The sequence below is a fragment of the Protopterus annectens genome, chromosome 14.part0 (genome assembly GCF_019279795.1).
Source record: "Protopterus annectens isolate FY-2018-M chromosome 14.part0, PAN1.0, whole genome shotgun sequence".
Taxonomy (NCBI): domain Eukaryota; kingdom Metazoa; phylum Chordata; order Ceratodontiformes; family Protopteridae; genus Protopterus; species Protopterus annectens.
Window position 1 is genome coordinate 410,969,884 of NC_056748.1, and position 20,788 is coordinate 410,990,671.

Here is a 20,788-nt window from a genome sequence, read left to right on the forward strand (position 1 = left end):
AATGTTATTAGCCTAGATCTATTTTCCAGGTCATCCAGCTTTGTTTGTAAATGTGTATTTTGTTTCAGCAGAAACTCAATGTTGATTTCCTCTTCTTGTATTCTATTTTCCATGTCATTCACAGCTTCTTCTATGCCTGTCATCTGGATCTTCTGTTGTTGCAGGTCCATATGTAACAAGTCTATTTGTTTTGTAGTTTTTTCTATGAAAGTGTCTATTTTAGTATCCATTTTATCCATCTTAGCAGTAAGTTGCTGGACTATAATTATCAGAGACTGAAGTTCTTTCTTGATGCTGGAGTCTTGAGAATTTGTCTTACTGGAACTCATTTCAGACTGATAAACTGACAGGAAAATTTCCAAAGTAATTTCTGACAGGAATATTATTAAGATTTCCTTTCTTTTTTAGATATAGTTCAAGAACTATATAAAACAAACATATTTAGAAAGAAAATTACTTCAAAAATTAATTTTTTAAGTAATTAATTCCTGTCAATGTAATGAAATTGGTGGAGCTGAAGAAATCTGCTGCTATCCTGTGTTCATCCTTGGCCACGCCCCCATAACATACAGTTATAATACATTTGTAACACAAGCATATGAATCATGTTGACATTCACAATCGACATATAATTATTTACAAAATTCCAGAGCGCTGGGCTGGCAGTGTCTCCTTCTGTTACACTGCTATATAAATCAGATTAATATTCACAAATTACATATAATTATTTACAAAATTCCAGCTAGCTGGGTTGTCAATATTTTCTTTTGTGACACTTATAATGGTAGGATTTACATTAGCATGCATTATCTGAAGGATATAAAGTCTGATGCTCAAATGTCTGTCATTATTTTATTACTGCAATTCTTAATGATTATTCAGACAGACATAAATTGTACAAGGAATAGGCCAAACATATGAGACAAAAATCTAGACATTCTGTGAAATTATGTATATTTGAAAGGTGTGTGGCCTTCCATTATGAGCAGCAACCTCATAGAAAGACACATTTATTGTGCATTCCATCTCAAATAAAACATTAATTTCATCACACATTTCCCCCACTCACGAACATCACTGCCTTACTTTAACAAAAGCCAAATTTCTGCCTGTCATACAAACAACTGGCTGCCTCCTAGGCCTACTCCTATTCAAGCTACTCCATCATGAATCATTCTCTCTTCCTTTTTGCAAAAAAATAAATAAATAAATACTTATCCTGCTCCTTCAAGAATAAGCCCTTATTTGCTTTGGCTGTTTATTTTTTTCAATCCTGTATTGCTAGCCTGTATTCTTTCAGATAGAGCTTGTCTCCCACCTTGTATGAAGGTAGAGTAAGGAAGCTTCTGCCTGTGTTCAAACAGCTGCCTCCCACTTTACATTTACTGGCAAAGCTTTACTTTGAGGTTGAGTGACTGTAGTGTATTATGTATATTTTACTGATTTTAGCCACAGTTCCCTATTTGTCCAGGTACCAAATCAGGGATTCATTCCATCCTGCATAGTCCATATGGTGCACATGTGCACAGTGACTGGCTGTTGGTAGATGATTTGTGTTGTCTCTAATTACATTGGTCTCTTTAATCAGCTCTTAGAGAATAGGAGGCCTGCACATTACCACTTTGATTGCAGAACAAACATTCTCCAGCTGGGTGTTAATGTACAGGTAATGCCTGCTGAAAGAATGAGCCCGCCACTTCATGGAAGTATAATAAGCTGCCATGAAGCTCAGACTGATAGAAAGCTAATGGCTGCCATTATTTTACACTCACTAAGCAGTGCTTTTGGTATTTAGTGCATGTAAAATTAAAACCATTCGTTTCTTAAAAAAAAAAAAAAAAAAAAAGTGTGTTTGCATGTGTGCTTGTTTGTGTCTGTATGCATGAGTGTATGTGTAGCTTGAATGCATGAAAGCAGAAGGTAGTGAATGAGAGAAAGATTGATTGAGCAGTGTCTACGACAGGTATGCACACGTTACAAACTCTTGGCTCCAAAATCTGGACAAAGCTTAAAATAATAGGGCAATGGCATAAAAATAGGGACAGTTTTTAAATATTTCTCTTAAAAAATTAGAACGTACCTCACAAGACATCTACAACAACTGGAAAGGCCACAGAAATACCTCACAAAGAGGATTACCGGCCTCAAACAGATGCCCTACGCAGACCGTCTCAAAAAACTCCAGCTTTTCTCTGTCGCATATCGCCTACTCAGAGGTGATCTCTGCCTAACATACAAAGCTATGTCAAACCCAAAGCTGTTGGACATGCACCACGTAAAGAAATCCCAATCCCTCCAAGCTACATGCTCTAGGGACTTAAACCTTGTCACCACAATAAACAGTACATGCTGGAGGGATAGAGTCCTATCTCAGAGACTTCCCATACTCTGGGACAAACTTCCTATCTATATCAAACAAAGCTCCTCATTAGCACTCTTCAAGAAAAATCTTAATGATTGGATGGGAGATAGGAAAATCACCCCAGGGATCACTTCTGTGGCTCTGCTTGACAGGGGCACAGGAAAATAATTTTCTTGGGTGGCAAAAGCCAGGGTACCATTTTTCTAGGCTTATATAGGCCCTACGCCCAATAGCCTAGTACCTACCTATGAACCTATGAATAACAGGATTTGTTGTAGCATGTATTTTCTAAAGGATATGAAGTTTGAAACTCGTGTATTTCATTATTTAGTGACTTTGATCCCTGATGATTTGCCAACAACACAAACATTTTATGGGGATAGATAGAAAAATGGTATAAAAATCTGGACATTCTTTGAACAACTAGACAGTTGAGAGGTATGCAGGTTTGAAACTTTTAATGGCTGGCATTATTAACTGAGTTTAAACGTGTGCTTTTATAAGTGCACTGTTTCTATTTGTGTTTGTGTGAAGATATTAAATACTTAATACACTTATATTTTGGTTATAAAATTCTTCCTCCAACAAAAGTTACATATACTACAGCAAGTCTGAAAGATTAGGCAGAGGAACTGCTTTACAGCAAACATTTTAAAATACATACACAGTAATTAAAACAAAGCAACAATTTAACAGATAGCCCATTCTTTAAGTGCAACATTACCTTCCAGGGTGTGTTTTCTGTTTAAATACTTCCCTTACAGGGATGTAGAGACCCTCTGCATGGCATTAGGCTTCAGAACACCCCAAGCCATAATTTATTTATACAATAACACACTCCCTGTTGGGCATTATTGTTTGCTTAGTGCTGTTTAGTGTTTGTGCAGATAGCTGATTTATATCCTCCATAAAAGGTATGTCAAAAACATAGCCCCACCCCTACCTCCTCTGCATATTCTTTGCACCTTTTGTAGGAAGGAATTTTATATAATCCTGTTGTTTAGTCTTCCTGGCATTGGTGCACCTTGTAAGGTCATCTTCTGAAACTGTTCTCCCTCTGTTCACCTGTTATACTGGTATCCATACCATGCATCATCTATATATGATGCAATCCCTAATTGATGACTCTAAAAGTATTGCATATTTCTGCTTCAGAAGGATGATAAATGAGCCAGAATGAACTTAAATAAGAATTCAATGGTTTCTGTACTGGATTTTGTAGGAATGCTCAGTTTTTATTTAAACAGATCACCATGTTTAGCCATGTGGCATTGTGATTTATATAAGACTGTAAAAGTTCAATTTCCCTTTATCTGATGATGACTTCACTGTAAACTGAAAGTGCTAATGTAAGACATCTGTGCATTTTATCAATGTCTTCTGAATATGCTTGATCCAAATCCTTCATTCGCCTGCACTTAGAGAATTACGGATTTTAGAACTGCAGAATCCATTGTACATATTATTTGGGAAATACACTGGTGGGAGTGACGGATGCATTTAAGGTGGAGGTGGGGTTACATCAAGGATCAGCTCTGAGCCCTTTCTTATTTGCAATAGTGATGGACAGGTTGGCAGACGAGATCAGACAGGAGTCCCCATGGACTATGATGTTTGCAGATGACATTGTGATCTGTAGTGAGAGTAGGGAACAGGTGGAGAAGACCCTGAAGAGATGGAGATATGCTCTAGAGAGAAGAGGAATGAAGGTCAGCAGGAATACGACAGAATATATGTGTGTGAATGAGAGGGAGGATAGAGGAATGGTGAGGATGCAAGGAGTAGAGGTGGTGAAGGTGGATGAGTTTAAATACTTGGGATCAATAGTTCAGAGTAACGGTGAGTGTGGAGGAGAGGTGAAGATGAGAGTACAGGCGGGATGGAGTGGGTGGAGAAGAGTGTCAGGAGTGATTTGTGACAGACGAGTAGCTGTAAGAGTGAAAGGGAAGGTCTACAAGAGGGTAGTGAGACCAGCTATGTTATATGGGTTGGAGACAGTGGCATTGACAAAAAGGCAGGAGTTTGAGCTGGAGGTGGCAGAATTAAAGATGTTAAGATTTGCACTGGGTGTGATGAGGGTGGACAGGATTAGGAATAAGTATATTAGAGGGTCAGCCCAGGCTGGAAGGTTTGGAGACAAACCGAGAGAGGCACGATTATGTTGGTTTGGACATGTGCTGAGGAGGGATGCTGAGTATATTGGGAAAAAGATGCTAAGGATGAAGCTACCAGGTAACAGGAAAAGAGGAAGGCCTAAGATAAGGTTTATGGATGTGGTGAGAGAGGACATGCAGGTGGTTGGTGTGACAGAGCAAGATGCAGAGGACAGGAAGAAATGGAAACAGGTGATCTGCTGTGGCGACCCCTAACGGGAACAGACGAAAGAAGATGATGACTGGTGTGTCTGCATAAATCTATATTTACACCTATAATCTAACTCCCTCCTCACCTGCATCACGTCTTCTTTGATCCTCTGCTCTTAGCTGCTGCTTTCCTCGATGATGATTTGATATTTTGTGCTGTTAATGTGATGAATCTTTTTAACGTGATACCACATGACATTGGACTTGAATGGTTTCACGAGTTTCTCATTGAGTGTAAAAAGTTTTCCAACAATGAAATCAACTGTTTTGATATTTGCATAGAACTGGTGTTAAAAAAACTATTTTGTGTTTATTCATGGTCAATATTTCTTGCAGAAGAAAGGTGTGGCAATGGGGGCAGCTTGTGCCCCCATCTTTGCTAATATAATTCTGCTTCAGTGGGAAAAGAAATACATTCTTGGGCAATTTGCTATACCCCCCTGGGATATTTATTTGCATTTCCTGGATGATTTATTTATTGTATGGAATAAATCCAGGGATGAACTGCAAACATACATCAAGTATATGAATGACTATACTACTTTTTTGAAGTTTACTTCTCAATGGAGTGATACTAACATAGCTTATTTGGATGCACCGACTTCTAAAGACAAGTTAAACCAGAGATTGGTTAGCAATATTTATTGAAAGCCCACTTTTTCTAATAGTTTCCTGCATTATGATAGCTGCCACCCAGAGCACCAGAAGAGGGGGATAATAAAGGGTCAGCTGGTTCAACTTACCAGGATGGTGACAGATGATGAGACCTTTAAAACAGAAGCAGGTAAACTTATTGATCTGTTCATTTCCAGGGGTTATCCCCCCAACATAATACAGGGTATATACACCAAAGTTGAACATAAAAGAGCTATTGGTCAATATGTCCCCTTACTAACTAATAATAATGATGAGAGGGTGGGCTTTTCATCTCCTGGTGGCAACAACTGCGATGAATTTACCCATGCCTTTGTTACCACCTATACCAGTGATTGTTCCCATAAATGTAAGATTCTGAGAAAGAATTGGAATGTGTTAGATACTGTTGGAACTACTCCTAGGATTGTTTTTAGGAAAGGGAGATCTCTTAAGAATTTATTGGAATCCAATAAGGATGACCACGTTTCCCACTAGTAGGAAGTTTGACACACATAAACGTGGATTTTGTAGACAATGTCCTTTTTATTAAGTTACAGGATGTAATTATTGTGAACAAAATGCAAATTCACACCAAGTTTTTTTGTAACTGTAACGCTGTGGGAATTATTTATTTGGCTCAACGTTCTCAGTGTCCCTGTTTTTATGTTGGGAAAACCCAAAGAAAATTTAGAGAAAGACTATATGAACATGTCTTGGATATTAAGAAATGGAATTTTAAAAATGCCCTGGCCAAGTATGTGTTAGACTACCCTGAACACTGTTTTCGTTTTCTTGGTTTGGATATAGTTTAAAAAAAATACAAGAGGGGGCCCATGGAATAACCTTATTGAATTAAGGGAACTTAAGTTGCAGATTAGGCTAAATGCCTATAACTACCCTGGCCTAAATGAGAAAGTGTCTATTTCCAGTGTTTTGAAATTGCATTTTTATTTTGTATAGCATATATGGTTTTTATTGTGTGATTATTTGAATATTTTTTTAACTTTGCATAGTGTGTATTGCTGACACTATTATGCTTTGTCAAGCTTTGATTGGTTAACTTGGTCATGTGTTTATGTGTGGGAGGGATATTTAAACAGTGTGATTCTACTTAAGTGTTTCTGAAGAAGTCTGTGATACATTCTGATGAAAGCACTTAATAAACTTTTGAGTCTCCTAGCTGCTTCTGTGGTAATCTGTATCCAGCTTGTCACTTATTTGTTGGTTCCATTGTTTGTAAAGATGTCAATGGTCACCGAACCCACCCAATTTTGTGGTTAATAAACATAACTTCTAGTATCACATTTAACCACAATTTTTTATCAATTGTTTAATAATATTTTGCTGCTACTTTTTTCATCAGGACATGTCTGTCTAAATCATGTGAATCTTTGAATTGTTGCTGTATGATGAAAAGTTAATTTCTGATTTGCCTAATTTGAAGGTGATTTAAGACCGATTTATAAACACAAACTCTGCTTTTTCTCAAATGTGTCTGTTTAGCCAGCTTTTAAAGATATTGCTATGATACCTTGTAATGTAATGTATAAAATGATTAAGATTGCAGTTTGTTTTCTTGGCCATTTCAGTCTATAGACTCCTCAGACTTCCTGCTATGCTGCAGGGCTTTCCTGAACTAACTGTTTTATCTCTCTCTTTTCTTGCCCCACCTTGTAACCATTGAGTTATGCCTGATGCATGTATTCCTCTAATCCTGCTTGTTAATATTACCCCATCCCAATGAAAAGTGCTGCAATAATCTACTACTGTGCCTGTGAAAAAAATACCTCTTCCTATCACCCTATAACTTACCATTATGTATTTTCTGATTATGTAATCTTATTGTCATATGCCTTCTTTTTAGATGCTGCAAAGGCCTAAATATGTTTATCATATCCTCATCTTCCAAGTTCCTTTCTTCACGACTTGCATTTACTAAGCTTTCATGCTTTTTTTTCTGTGCCATGGAAGCATATTTCACACACAAAATACTAAACAGGGCATTCATCAGTTGTTCACATAATGTATTTTAATTACTCTTCCTTTTAATTGTTTAGAGAAGGTTGTTCAGTCAGTGGGATACATGTTATTAGTGAGACAGTACTTATGTCAGGCAGAGACGACTAGCACATATCTTAATAGCTGTTATTTAAACATTTTTCTCTTGCTGCTTATTATGGGTTGCTATGAATAGTCAAGAAAAAAGCAAGACTTGACTTCATATTTTATAGCTACTCATAAAATTATTAGTCAGGCTTTTCAGTTGGAAAATACAGTATGCTGTGTAAAGTATAAAATATTAAATGTGGTAGCAATACAGTTCAAGAATTCTGATTTTTAAGTTAAACTTACATTTAATCCATAGATAAAAACAGAGTGGCTGTGGAAGCTATGGCTGTAAGCTGCCTTTGAACTTCATTATGTGGTATTGGGTTTGATTCTCCGAGCCTCCATTTACATAATGTACAGATTTACTAAGTCAGTCAACCACGCAGTGCTCCCAGGTCACCACTTTAAAACATTAAGTAGAGCCTAGTGGTTTTAGCTGGTTGTTAAATGCTAAAAAATAATGCATTGCTTTATACTTCAGGATGCCCTTCACCTCAGACAAATTTTAGGTAACAATCCTAAGACTACCACATATAAATATTATGTACTTACAAAATGCATACTGTAATAGAAGATAAGTGCATTTGGTGAAAAGGTCAAGTATATGTTAGTATTCTGTCAGTATCAACTTCTATTTCCACTGAGAAAACTGCAACAATTGTAAACTAAAATATTAAAAAGCATGCAGATAAAAAATTCATGTCCTGAGAGCAAACCTACTGACTTCTGCTTATTATAAGAATGCTCTTTGATTGAAGAGATGTCTCAGACTCCATCTGCATGCTGACAATTAACAATAATGTTAGTAGCAGCATCTCTCTACCAGCCACTCGCCCCATAAATCTGGCTGTCCCAGTGTTATCTTCACAGATAACCCCCATTAATCCAGCTGGTGCCCTAAAGAACAAAAGAACACAATGAATTTGTTTTTGTGCTGCCTGCCAAGAATGCTAATGATGAAGGCTGAGTAACATTAATTATTCATGCTTTTCAGCTTGGAAGGAATATCCCTTTCCCAGTCCCTCGGCCTGCTTCCACAGCAACAAGTGGCAGGCCTACTCTGACTGTGAAACAAACTTACTTAGCTGGTATTAAACACGGACTAAAGAACTATGCCTTCTCAAGAAAGGAAACATTTATTTCAGAATTATTCAAATTGTGTGCAGAAGAAGATATTCCCAGACACAGAGAAAAAATGGTACCAAGGAAGCTTGTCTTTTGTGTCTCAAGTATCTTTTACCTTAACCCACCCTTTTATAACTGGAGCTAAAACTTGTGTTGGTAAGTTATGTATTCTGAGTATTATAAGTTCAAATGAAATAAGGTGAGAACACTCTTTCCTTTACTTTGTGAATTCCACAGAGCAGTTTGTTGTTTTACAGAAGTTAATTTTGGCATATTGCGTAACATAACAGATCACAGAGAAATCGAGTACATAATGGCTTGATAATGTACTACATAAGATGCATATTTACAGCCTATAGTGATTGTTACATGTTAGAGTTAAAGTTGAAAACAAATGAAAACAAATTTCTTCTGCTTTTTATTTTGTTTTTCTGATGTATGTAGTTCCTTAAAGAACATATGCCAGGGAAGACCCAATATTGATATAAAAAGATACAGTCACTCTGGAAATTTTAGATTCATACAATTTTTCTATATTTTGAGAGTTTACTTCATTTGGATGGATCTTATGAAAAGGCAACGTGAACTAGAAATTGTAGAAATGATTTATTCACTTTCAAGCTTTTTAAAATAGTCAAGATGGATTGCAACAAGTACCTAAAATGCTGTTGTTTTAAAGTAACCTAGCTGCACTTTCATTGTATCATTTTATTTCCCGTTAACACATTACTGAAGCAACAAATCTTTTTGTGTTATTTGTTCATGTACCTATCCTTAAGTGGTTACTGAATGCCTGAGGGAATGTACTCTTTGAGTGCCAGTGTGTTGCTAAGCAACACATTTTTCTTTTAAGGAAACCTTTTAGTACCAAGTAGAAACTCTACAGTGTGCCTGGTTTAAAAAAAAGCTGATACATTTTCTAGCTTTTACATCATAAGAAATGTTAAATTTATTGAAAAGTATAATGTCAGAGCTGCTCTAGCACCATTATTGTCTGTGTAGAAAATGAGATTAAAACTATATTCACAGTCCATAGAATGGAAATACTCACAAACTAGCCAAAGTAAGCTAACTGTACAGATCTGGATATTCAATAGTTTGGTAGTAATTCTTACTGAAGTTAAAACCATTTGGTAGTGTTAGTCTTTTTGCATTATTTGGCACATATTAAAATAAGTTACCAGTTGCTATGCTCAAAGCTTCTCATTTTATGTTGTGATAAGCACATGTAGGTGCATTCAGGCTTGCTTCTTCTATGTAAACTAATGGATAGAAGTGTTTCATTGCTTGTTTGGCTCAAATGATGTTACAAGCAAATTATCTTCCAAAAAATTCAGGCAGAGAGACAAAGAAAGATTCAAAATTTTCACAGGAAACGTACAGAAAATATGGTGATATTCATTCATCCTTAATTATCTCTGTAACATCCTTAAGCAAAGGAACTTTTCAAAATGGAGAGGAGTATTCCTTAAATGAGAAGAAAGCAAGTACTGATTCACACTTGTTTGCATTCTTCAGACATTGAAAAGTATTAATTATATATTAAAAATGATATCCATCATGCATATAATGTTATGCATCAACTGTTATAAATTCAATATGCCAGTTACCCCAGTTAAGTTTTCTTTATCTATATCCCCTCCTAGTACAGTAAAGTTGAACCCATATATGCCCTTGGTGTTCAGAATAGAATATTCTAAAACAAATTAGTCTTTCAGTGTACAGCTTACTTTGAGTCTGTCAAAGACCTGGAAAGTTTCAACATCTACATGGCTGTATTAGTAGTTCAGCTGCACTACACCTTTGTTTAAGGTTTCTAGTGATCTTAGTGGTGAAAGACAAGTCATGGATTTCCCAGCTTAACTTTTAATTTTTATTTTAATTTCTTAATTTTTGAATCTGATAACCAAACTGATTATCATGCACCATTTTTTATCCATGACCCAGACAACAAGGGTAAGGGTAAATGCAATGTATAAGGATATACTAGTGTATGCAATTAGCCAGCATTTTTTGTGGGGTAGAAGAAAATCAGATTGACCAGTGAAAACCTAGGCAGACATGAGGAGAATATATAAACTCCACACGGACAGTAACCAGAGATCAGGAGTAAACATTTCACACTGGAACAGTGATGCAGAGTTCTTAAGTGTGGCGCAGTTAGTATCATGATGGAAGGTCAGAAAGTTCAAGGGAATCATACAAGAATTAACAGGCAAATAAGCAGCACCATGGTAAATGGTCAGTACATATCTGATTACTTCTATAATTCCTTTCTAATATACTTTTTACTGAATAAAATTAACACACAGTACATTAATAATCAACATAATACTCACACACTGATAACAATTAGAAAAGTCTCAAAACTCCTGCTCAGCATGTGAGAAATAAGAGTAGCTAAGTTGTGTTAAAGTATCAGATGAATGTTTCAAGGATTTGTTGCAAAAATTGGGCTAAAACGTATTCACATTAAATAGTCCCTGAACACCAATAAACAACTTCAGGTAGCTATAGATGTTAAACCTAAATAATGTCACTTTTCATATGGTAGTAATATGCAGTTACAGTATGATTTATTATCCAAATTCAGTATTACCTTACCCTAACAATGAGATGTTAACATACTGATACATTTTTGTGCAGTTCTGGTTATGTTATGCTTTAATCACAACCCCTTCAGTGAGGAAAGAAATATTCCCAACAATCAGATGTAGTTGTCATAAAGCACATTTTATGTGTTTTTCTTTTTTCCTTTCTGTAGTACTAACAGGCTTAGGCAAAGAAATCAGTACTAATTTAGTTTCTGTCTGTTTGTTATTCCATAGCCCTTGATTCTTAAGACTCCAAACACAAGATTCCCATCTGAAAGAAGTTTTTTTTCCAAAAGTGGTTTCTCAAATTTTTTTTTTGCAGTCTTTTCCTCCACAGCTGACCATCATTAGACTTAGTGTATCTCCTCATTTGCTAAGACTACCTACCCCTACTTGCCTCCCCTGACTTTCTCCAATAAAGATCAAGGTATCCTGGATCCTTCCTCAGAAAACAATTCACAGTTCTTTCTGTGTCCTCTGCAAGGGAAATCTAAGTGTGTTGTGTGGTCTATGCATGCACCCTTCCCTGCAACCCTCCCAAGATTAGAACACTCACCCTCCCAAGCCAGCATTTTAGATACCTGAGCCAGTAATTAAACCTGGGTCACCTGAAGTGTAGTTAAGGCTCTATCCCTCTATGCCACAGTGCAAGCAGGTTTTCCAGACTTGATAGCCTGGTACCATCTTAGCCTGACCTGTGGGTACAGCCAGAACATGTGCAGTACATTGCTTTCTATTCCCAGACATAACCAGCACCTGAAATTTGTTTTTCTGCCCTCACTAAATAGTTTATGGGGAGTTAGCTACACTTATAAATACCTCTCCCAAGTTGATTACTGATTGTACTCCACTTCCAAATGATTTTAAACTGAACCCATACCTTCTGCTACTGTTTGTCTAACCAAAATAAGTTATCGTGCTTAGATAACCTACTCTGCATTTTATTTGTTGTTAGTTTAATATATGTTTGCCATAATCCTAAACAAATAGAAAGATTTCCTTATGAGGGAGAAGGTTTGGCCCAAGCAGTGATTTAAGTTGCTTCCATGTGTACCAGTTCTGTTTGGTCAGATTGGACCTATTAATTATATCTTCAAATGGAATAGCAGAATAATCTCCTGTATTCTACCCAGAGCTCATCCCGATAAAAAAACATCTTTTCAAATGGATGATCTGTCCATCTGCGTGATCTTCCACCACACCATTTCTACACTATCTGCCCTTCATCAAGCCCCCCTTCAGAAGTCCAGTCTTCCACTCACTAAGCCAAACTGAGGAGATGTGTTCTATTTCTGCCAGTCTCGACGATTATCCTATTCCTTCTTTATGTTCCTTAATATATTATGAATCATTGAGCAAAACACAGCAAGTAGGGAAGTGGAGGAGCCCTCAGCCTCTCCATGCTGCTGGCATACAAACACTCTGCTTTGATAGTTTCCTTCCACATGTACCATTTGCCAAGCTGTCTGCGCAGTCTCTCTACTAAATCTTAAACCTTGTGAGCATAAGGTACCAGGAGGATACAAATTGTTCACAATGTGAGGGTAAGATTACTATTAGACCTTTAATTTATTAGCACTGATTCTGCCCACCTAAACCTGGACACTACAAAAGCTGACTGTACAGATATTTTACTCTTTATATACTGTAAGTCTTGTAAGTGGTAGATTCTAAGTTATGAAGTACTTCAAACCCCAGATAAGTAGGGTAAACTTCCCCACTGATTGGACCACATGGGCCTTTCCCCTCTGTCTTCTCTTAATCAAATTATGTCATTTTGGGTCCGTAAACATGTGACCAGAAATTCTATTAAAGTTCAAAAAAAAAAACAACTATAGTGTGGGCTCTACTATATAGTCTTCTATTCTTTGCTCCAGAATATCAGAGTCATCTACAGATATAAAGAAGCACATTTCGCTCCCTGCATACATACTTTTGTCCTAAAGTTTCACATCTTTCGTGACAGCTCCTTCATTATCAGAATAGAAAGGGCTGGGGAAAAGGGGAAGCCTTTTCTCATGCCATAGAGGATCTCACATTAGACATGCTTTTGTTTACTAAAATCTCAAAATTAGTTTCATTTAAGGGACATAGAAGTTATGAACTTTTCTATCCTACTGTCAAATAAAACTGTGCCAGCATTAGCCCCTTTCTTTGCAAAACTATACATAAATGAAACTGTCATCCACAAATTATCCTGTCCTGCCTTCTTTGAACAAAAATACTTTTGAAATATTATCTTCAGACCTCTCAAACTCTTAGTGCAAGACATCTGTACAAAGCCTAAAATAATGGGGCAACAAAGGAACAAAAATAGGAACCGATTTTAAATATTGTTCTGGTAAACTTAGGAAGGTACTAAAATAACAGGATTTGTGTTAGCATGCATTTTTCTGAGGGATATAAAGTCTGAAAGTCAAACATATTTAATTATTTACTGACTTCAATCCACCTTGGTTTGCCAGATAACCACAAATTGTATGAGGAAAAGACCAAAAATATGAGACAAAAATCTGGGCAGTCTGAGAAAATCTCGACATTTGAGAGGTATGATTATCTTCCATTTGTCTATCATGTGATCTTGAGAAAGTTGCTTAACCAGACAAGGCTTATGAGCAATTGGAAAATTGGTCTAGGCTCCTTGATGGCCTCGTAGACCCCATACCCAGTAATTGCTTATCAATCTTATGAACCCTGATGAGTGAATATATGATGGATCATATATGTGTGAAAGCTTATAGCCAACATCAAACAAAGAAGAAAAAGTTGCATAAAGAAAAAGGTAGCCTTTTGTATGTCACTGAAATCTTAGTTTTATCCAGCAGATTAACAGCTTCTGTGCCTGGGGTTGGGCATATTTCTTTAAAGATGTCTGTGGTAACTATAGTAGAATGCAACTAGAAAGAAATACGTTTTTGTATTCCTCTCTTTCCTCTATGTACTCACCTGTAAGTTCCCAAACTTTATGCCATATTTCAGGAGTATAAAGTTTTTGCCTCATTTACTGGTATAATAAATCCAAGGTTCTTATCCCTAGTAAACCCACCATATGTCTCTTTTACTTATTAAGTCTGCCTTTGCTTATATTATAGACATAAGCTTTATCTTTTTTTTTCTGGCCTTCTTGGAACTCATGTTACCAGCTTAGCCGCCAGTACTCAATGCCCACACTAGGCCTAGTAGCGGCTGTCTAACTCCCCTGGATTTATTCCATTACTGCTGTGTGTGGTTGTGGATTCTGAGGATGTCCTGGGGGCTTGGCTTGCCTGTGCTTTCATTTAGAGTGGATTTATTTCCTCTACCAACTCCCTTTCACCATCCCCCCACACTCATTGCTTATTTCTGTGGGCAACTCACCACTTTAGACCATGCCTCCCCTTAGGGTGCATATCAATGAGTGACCTTCCACCTTGGATGGCCACACAGATTTCTTCCCTTCTTCTCAATCAATTGCCAGGGATGCTTATCAAACCTGGGTTTGCTGGCTGTAGTCAGACTTTATCATTTTACATCACCTCAGCAGCTCTACATAAGCTTTATTTTTTATCTTAATCTGTATTCTAAGATGTCCATGTCTTTTCTTGCATGTGGGTCTCCAGATTCTTCCTTTTTTTTTACTTTCCCATCCTTTTGCTTCTTTTCTCAAAAAAAATTTCTCTTGTTTTTCTTCTTCCAGTTTATATCTTCCCCTGTCAAGATTTCTGTTCTAAGGGCCACTTTCAGTCCATCCCATCAGATGCTTCCAGCTGCATCATTCAAGTACAATTGCCTTTAGTTCAGTTGTAGCATCTTTGTATCTCCATTCTTAGCTGGCCTATTTCTAGCTTTTCTGCTTTGGACTATTATTCCTATCAACTGTAGATATGTATGTCTGGTCTGGTAAACCTTTCCCTAATTTTAACTTCTACAGTTTTTCCAGCTTATTCCTCCTGGATATAGACCAAATTTTTTGCTGCCCTTTTTTAAAGATTTCTAGAAAAACTAACCAGGCATGATACCTCTGCCTCATCCTCCAATCATCTACAAGTACTATGGTTTGTACTTTACTACAATATGCATTCCCCTTGTTCATCCTTTTTTTCGGAGGGGATAATGTCATACTGAAGTTGCCAGCTTTCATATAATAATACACTAGTTTACTGTACTTTCCCCATTCAGCAAGGATCTTCTTGAAAAATTTGGGGACAGCTGAGTTTGGGATATTTTAGATTAACCAGTGTGCATGTTTGTATCTTAATTTTACAGCCCTTTCCTTTGTAGAACAAATGGTAACTCAGATGTGATTAAAGGAGATAAACCTTTATCAACAGAGAAATAAGATGCTGGAGTGACAAACTCGTATCCCATTGAGTCCCCCACCTGTGGAACAAACCTATGTTACATCCAAGCAGAGTAGCATCTTTGCCACCTTCAAGATAAACCTAGGAAATTGGAATGGCAGATTCTAATTCTCCCCAATTTATCTTGTCTTGCCTTCCTTGAGGCTGGAGAGAAATTCTGAATATGAGATTTTGGCTTGGGTTGTAATGGTCTGCAGACTGCTTGTCTAGTACTTACCTATGAACCTATAAGCCCATGAAAACCACTAACACATTGCAGTTGTTATTCTGTTCTCTTTATGGAGTCTGATTTCTCTCCGAAACAAAAAGTGTGGCCACTCTCCTTTTCCCTCTTCCATTTATATAGTCAATAAACTCTTATTATTCACTTTGCTCAGTTCTCTGAGCTTCTGTTTAGTCTTGTGTAGAACAACTGTTTGGCTGTTGTCTTTGAATATGTTCTTTTTCCATTATTTCATAAAAGAAATCTTAATCACTTAAACCTTTTTCTGGAAGCAGGTCCTGAGCCAAGTCCCACATGCTGAGAACTTTTGTATCTAGGGTTCAGGCCTACCTCTAGGTATGATAATTCCAGTAATCTGGGAAGAAACACCTATTCATCTGTTTCCCCTTGATGACTTCCTGCACTGGCATTTGTCTTCTGTTTTCTATTATTCAAAATAATATCTTAACTTTAATGATCAGCAACGGTGCGGCTTACATTTTCTTGGTGTGCAAAAGAACACGTGAAGAAATCCCACCTTCAAGAGACCTGTAACTCTGAAACAGGCTGTTGTCCATAAATGAACCAAAATAAAATCTGAAAAACTGCATGCATGCAGGTCTTGAAACTCAATATGAAAAAATGCATAATAGTACCTATGGAAAGACAGCCACATTCAAAATTACCACATAGATAATATATCCCAAAAGCAGACCCAGTGGACAGGGATCTGGGAATGGATGTTTATGCTGACTTGGCCTTTGACCATCATATGCCTACTGTGGTGAGAAAATTATTCTGCGTTGCATAACTTATATGAAAGGGCATGGCATCTAGGTCCAGTTAAGTCATTGTGCCATTTTACTTGGCTTTCATCAGACCAATCACGGAGAACAATGCACCCTTCAGCATGTACCTCAACATGCACTTCAAACAGCTTGAGAAGACACAAGGATTCCTGACAAAAAAGAATACAGCAAGCAAACAAGTCCTATGAGGACCATCTCAAAACCATATTCAAGTATTCCATCTCCTATAGGCTACTGCATGGCAATATATACCTAGCCTACAAAGCATCTTCTAATTCCACACTGACAGATTTGCTGTACATAGAAAAAAATGCACAGTATCAAAGACACCTGTTGTAAAGGCCTAAACCTTGTCTGCAACATAAAATGCTGGAGAGAAAGGTATGTGTCTCAAAGATTACCCTTCTCTTGGGTTGGGAGGGTGGCCTAATGGTTAAGGTGTTTGCCTTACAAACACAAGGTGCAGGGTTTGAGTCTCACAAGGGATAATTGGCTAGGCTTAAAATGGCTTGCAAGGGCAGTTAGCCTAGTACTAACCTATGAACCTATGAACCTAAAAGGCTTCCTATCCATGTAAAGCAAACCTTATTCCTAAACATATTTAAATGTAACTTGTACTAATGGATGGAAAATCACAAATGTACCCCTGCTCTGGCACTGGTGTCACTAATGGACAAGGGCAGACTATGAACATTTGTATACAAGCTTATATCATAATTCATAGAATTCCTTGGGGTATTGATTTCTGTCAGCAGTATTTTGGTAAATAATTGATAAGCCTGGCTAGGCTTTAAATGGCTCTTGGGCCAATAGACTAGTAACCACCTATGAGCAAAGAATCTTACACTATGAAAGCATCAAAGTTAGGCTGCTGTCCATATGGTAAGCACCATCTTAATTTTGACTTAAAGTCTCAAACATTATTTCACAGAAAACTAAAATGTTCGAATAACCTAGAAGTAGGCATCGCCTGAAATCTGAGTAAGATCTAGTTCACACATTTGTTCCTCTGACAAAATACTTTCTTCTTTAATAAAGTAACCTTAACATGTAACGATTATATACTGTCTTCTATAGAGATGAAAACTTTTCCTGGAAACTCTTATTCCGATGGAATCTATAGCCTTATATGCTGAACCACTGAACAATGAACAGATTGCAGTATCCAGTGTCAGGTTTACAGCCTGTATTTGCATACAAATATCAGGACATGCCAAAGCAATTTCTAAACCATTATAACAGCTTAATGGCATGCATTGTGGTGACATCTTAATTTCCTGACTATCTCAGAATACTGAATAGCAGCACTTGTTAAAAAAGTGGCTATTAAACATTATCATTCTGTGTCACTGTTCTCTGCAATAAGAAAAGACATGAGTAAGATGGCATATGAAAGTTAAGATTCTAATGTTATTAATAACGATAACATAGCACAATACATTATGTAGCATTTAGTGCAAGTCCTCCCTACAATTCTGCTTTAATGTGTCATACACCCTTTTGATGAGCATACCGTTTATGTTGCCAAGGCAGTAGGCAGTAATATACTCCATTCTGCTCTCTGCCTAAGTATTCTGTTTGTAATATAGAGTCACAGTAACATATGAGATGACAAAATAAATTTTAAACAGATGCTGATCATTTGCTCTTGATCCATGTTTTAGCTGGACTATTAAACCTCATAAGATTACTTGTGGTATGGTACCAGCATTTGTTTTAATCTGCTATGCTGAGCTTCATGCATTCCACTTCACCATGTGTGAAAGTGTATAACATTTGCTTTTCCATCCCCAATTACCTCCTGACCACCATCTCCTATAAGCAAACTTTTGAGCAAGTTTTAAAAAAAATTTCCTTCATTCATTTTGGGAATCACAATGAGTCATCAGTTTGATCATTTTTCCTGCTAAAATTCAGTGATTTATACTTGACATTAAAATGGAAGTGTGTGTGCACTTATTTACCTGGCTCTTTAACTTCTTCTTCATAATCCTAAACTCTGATGATCTATTGTACAACCGTTTTATAAATGGATCATATACCCCAAGGAAACATGTATACTGTGAATAAACTGTCCTTCATTTAAAAAAAGATATGGTCATTATATGTAACAAAATTCAGAACTATTTGTCACTTTTATGAAGTAAAGCTATAAAGAAAGCATATTTTTATCTTTATTTATATTTGTTTAATGGGGTAGAGAGGTGATCACAACTGACCATTTTCAGGCCCAGCTTTGAATGCAATAGGGCAATAAGTATAAAAGTAACAAATAGACAACAAGAAAAATAAACAAAGGAAATGGTAGTGGTACAATAATCAGTCAAAATGGTTTAATGAAACCATCTTACAGACAGAATAACAGATATTAGTGTCAGTCTGAACAAGGTACAGAAATTGAGATTTAAAGGACAAACATAAGAGACTAAGAAGGTAATAGGGCTATGCACATATTTATAAAAATCTGTGTTCCTTAGTGTTGTGGTTATAGAGCTAGATCTGTATGTTGGAGGTTGATGGATTAAGATGAGGCATTGGCCTTAGATTTAATTATTAAGGTATGCTTTAAAATGGTGTCTGAATGTACCATAGGTGTCAATGTTGGTAGCTCAACAGGTAGCACACATGCCTTTCATGATGAATGATTAAAAGGCTTGTGGATTCTATTCCCACTCAAGCTGATTGGATTGCTGATACTGCAGTGGACCATGGGGGAGAGGGTGTAGCACTCTTGATTGTGCCATCCTTTGTATGAGATGTTAAACGAAGGTTTGATTTGCTTGACTTGGTGGTATCTCAGATGGATGTCAAAATCCCACCACATGTATCAAAAAGAGCAGAGGTTGCCTTGTTTATGTAGATATTATTTAAACTGTTTACATTATTTGCACCCCCGTATTCAAACTATTTATCTCATTCTTACAATTTCTTCATCGGTAATATAAAAAATAAAATATAATGCCACAAATATCTAATAAAACAAATCTGAATACATTTGTTTTATATTTTATGCACTGCCTTATTTGCTTCTATCCCCACATTGCTTTTTCCATGATCATTTTCATATATCTGCCAATGCATCTTCAGCCTTTCTGTTTTTATTATACAATAATCCTTCACATCTTCTCTTTCACAATCTTCCAAACTGCAACAAATAATATTTTATCTCATTTATCAACTTCTTCCTTCCTTCTTTTCCCATATTTGCCATATAATATAATTTCAATAATAATATCCTTGAAGCCTTCCCACTTATACTCATTTTCAAACTTTTCCCAAAAAGACTTATTCATTTTGCATTTTAAAAAACAATGTTGTATTTATTGTTCTACATTACAATCATAAGATATTCTTTCTTCTTTTGCTTTATTTCATATTTCCTTTAACCAGTAACTTATTTAACAAGATTCTCCAGAAAACAAACAAACAAAAAAAATTACCCAGCTTCATAAAACTCATCAAAACCTTTTTCTTCTTTGCTTAATAGCACTTTTAATATCATTTGTGAGATCACTCCACAGATGTCATGAAAACGTTATTTCATGACTTTGTTTGGTCCCACTCATTCCTTTTCTAATTACATCAGTATTTCTTCTTTTTCCTTTTACTTGTTTCCATATTTCTTCATATCTTTTATATAACATTGTTCCCACCATTTGTATATCTCTTTCATACTTTTTATAACCTAAAACAGATGTACTGATGCTAAGAAAAAAAAAACCTATCCCATTTTTTTCTTTTTTATTGTATGCTATTCCATTTTTAAAAAAAGATTCAGTCTGTTACCAGAAAATAAACTGAAAAAAAAAAATCTTACAGCTTTTTTTCTAGTTTCCTGGAAATATAAATTCCCCCAACACAATTGTTTTCCAGAATATATGCATTTAATATATAAACCTTTTTGTTGTAGGCTAAATGACATAGTTCCACTGTGCTAATAATTTTCTTATTTCTTCTAATTTCACCTTCTACTGAGTCATTATGTTTTCATATTCTTCAAATTTAATGCCAATATACTAATTTCCTTGCTATTATAATAAATGCAGTTCATATTATTTCATCATTCCCCTTACCTTTTCTTTATTAAGTCTCAAGCCTACCTTTTTAATCATTTTTCAAATTTCATAACCCTTTCATTCATTCATTCATTTTTGCTACAATAACCAAATTATCTGTATAGGATAAACATAAGCACTTCACTTTCTTTCTCTATATTCCAAAATACTTTATTCTGACATAAAGTTGGAA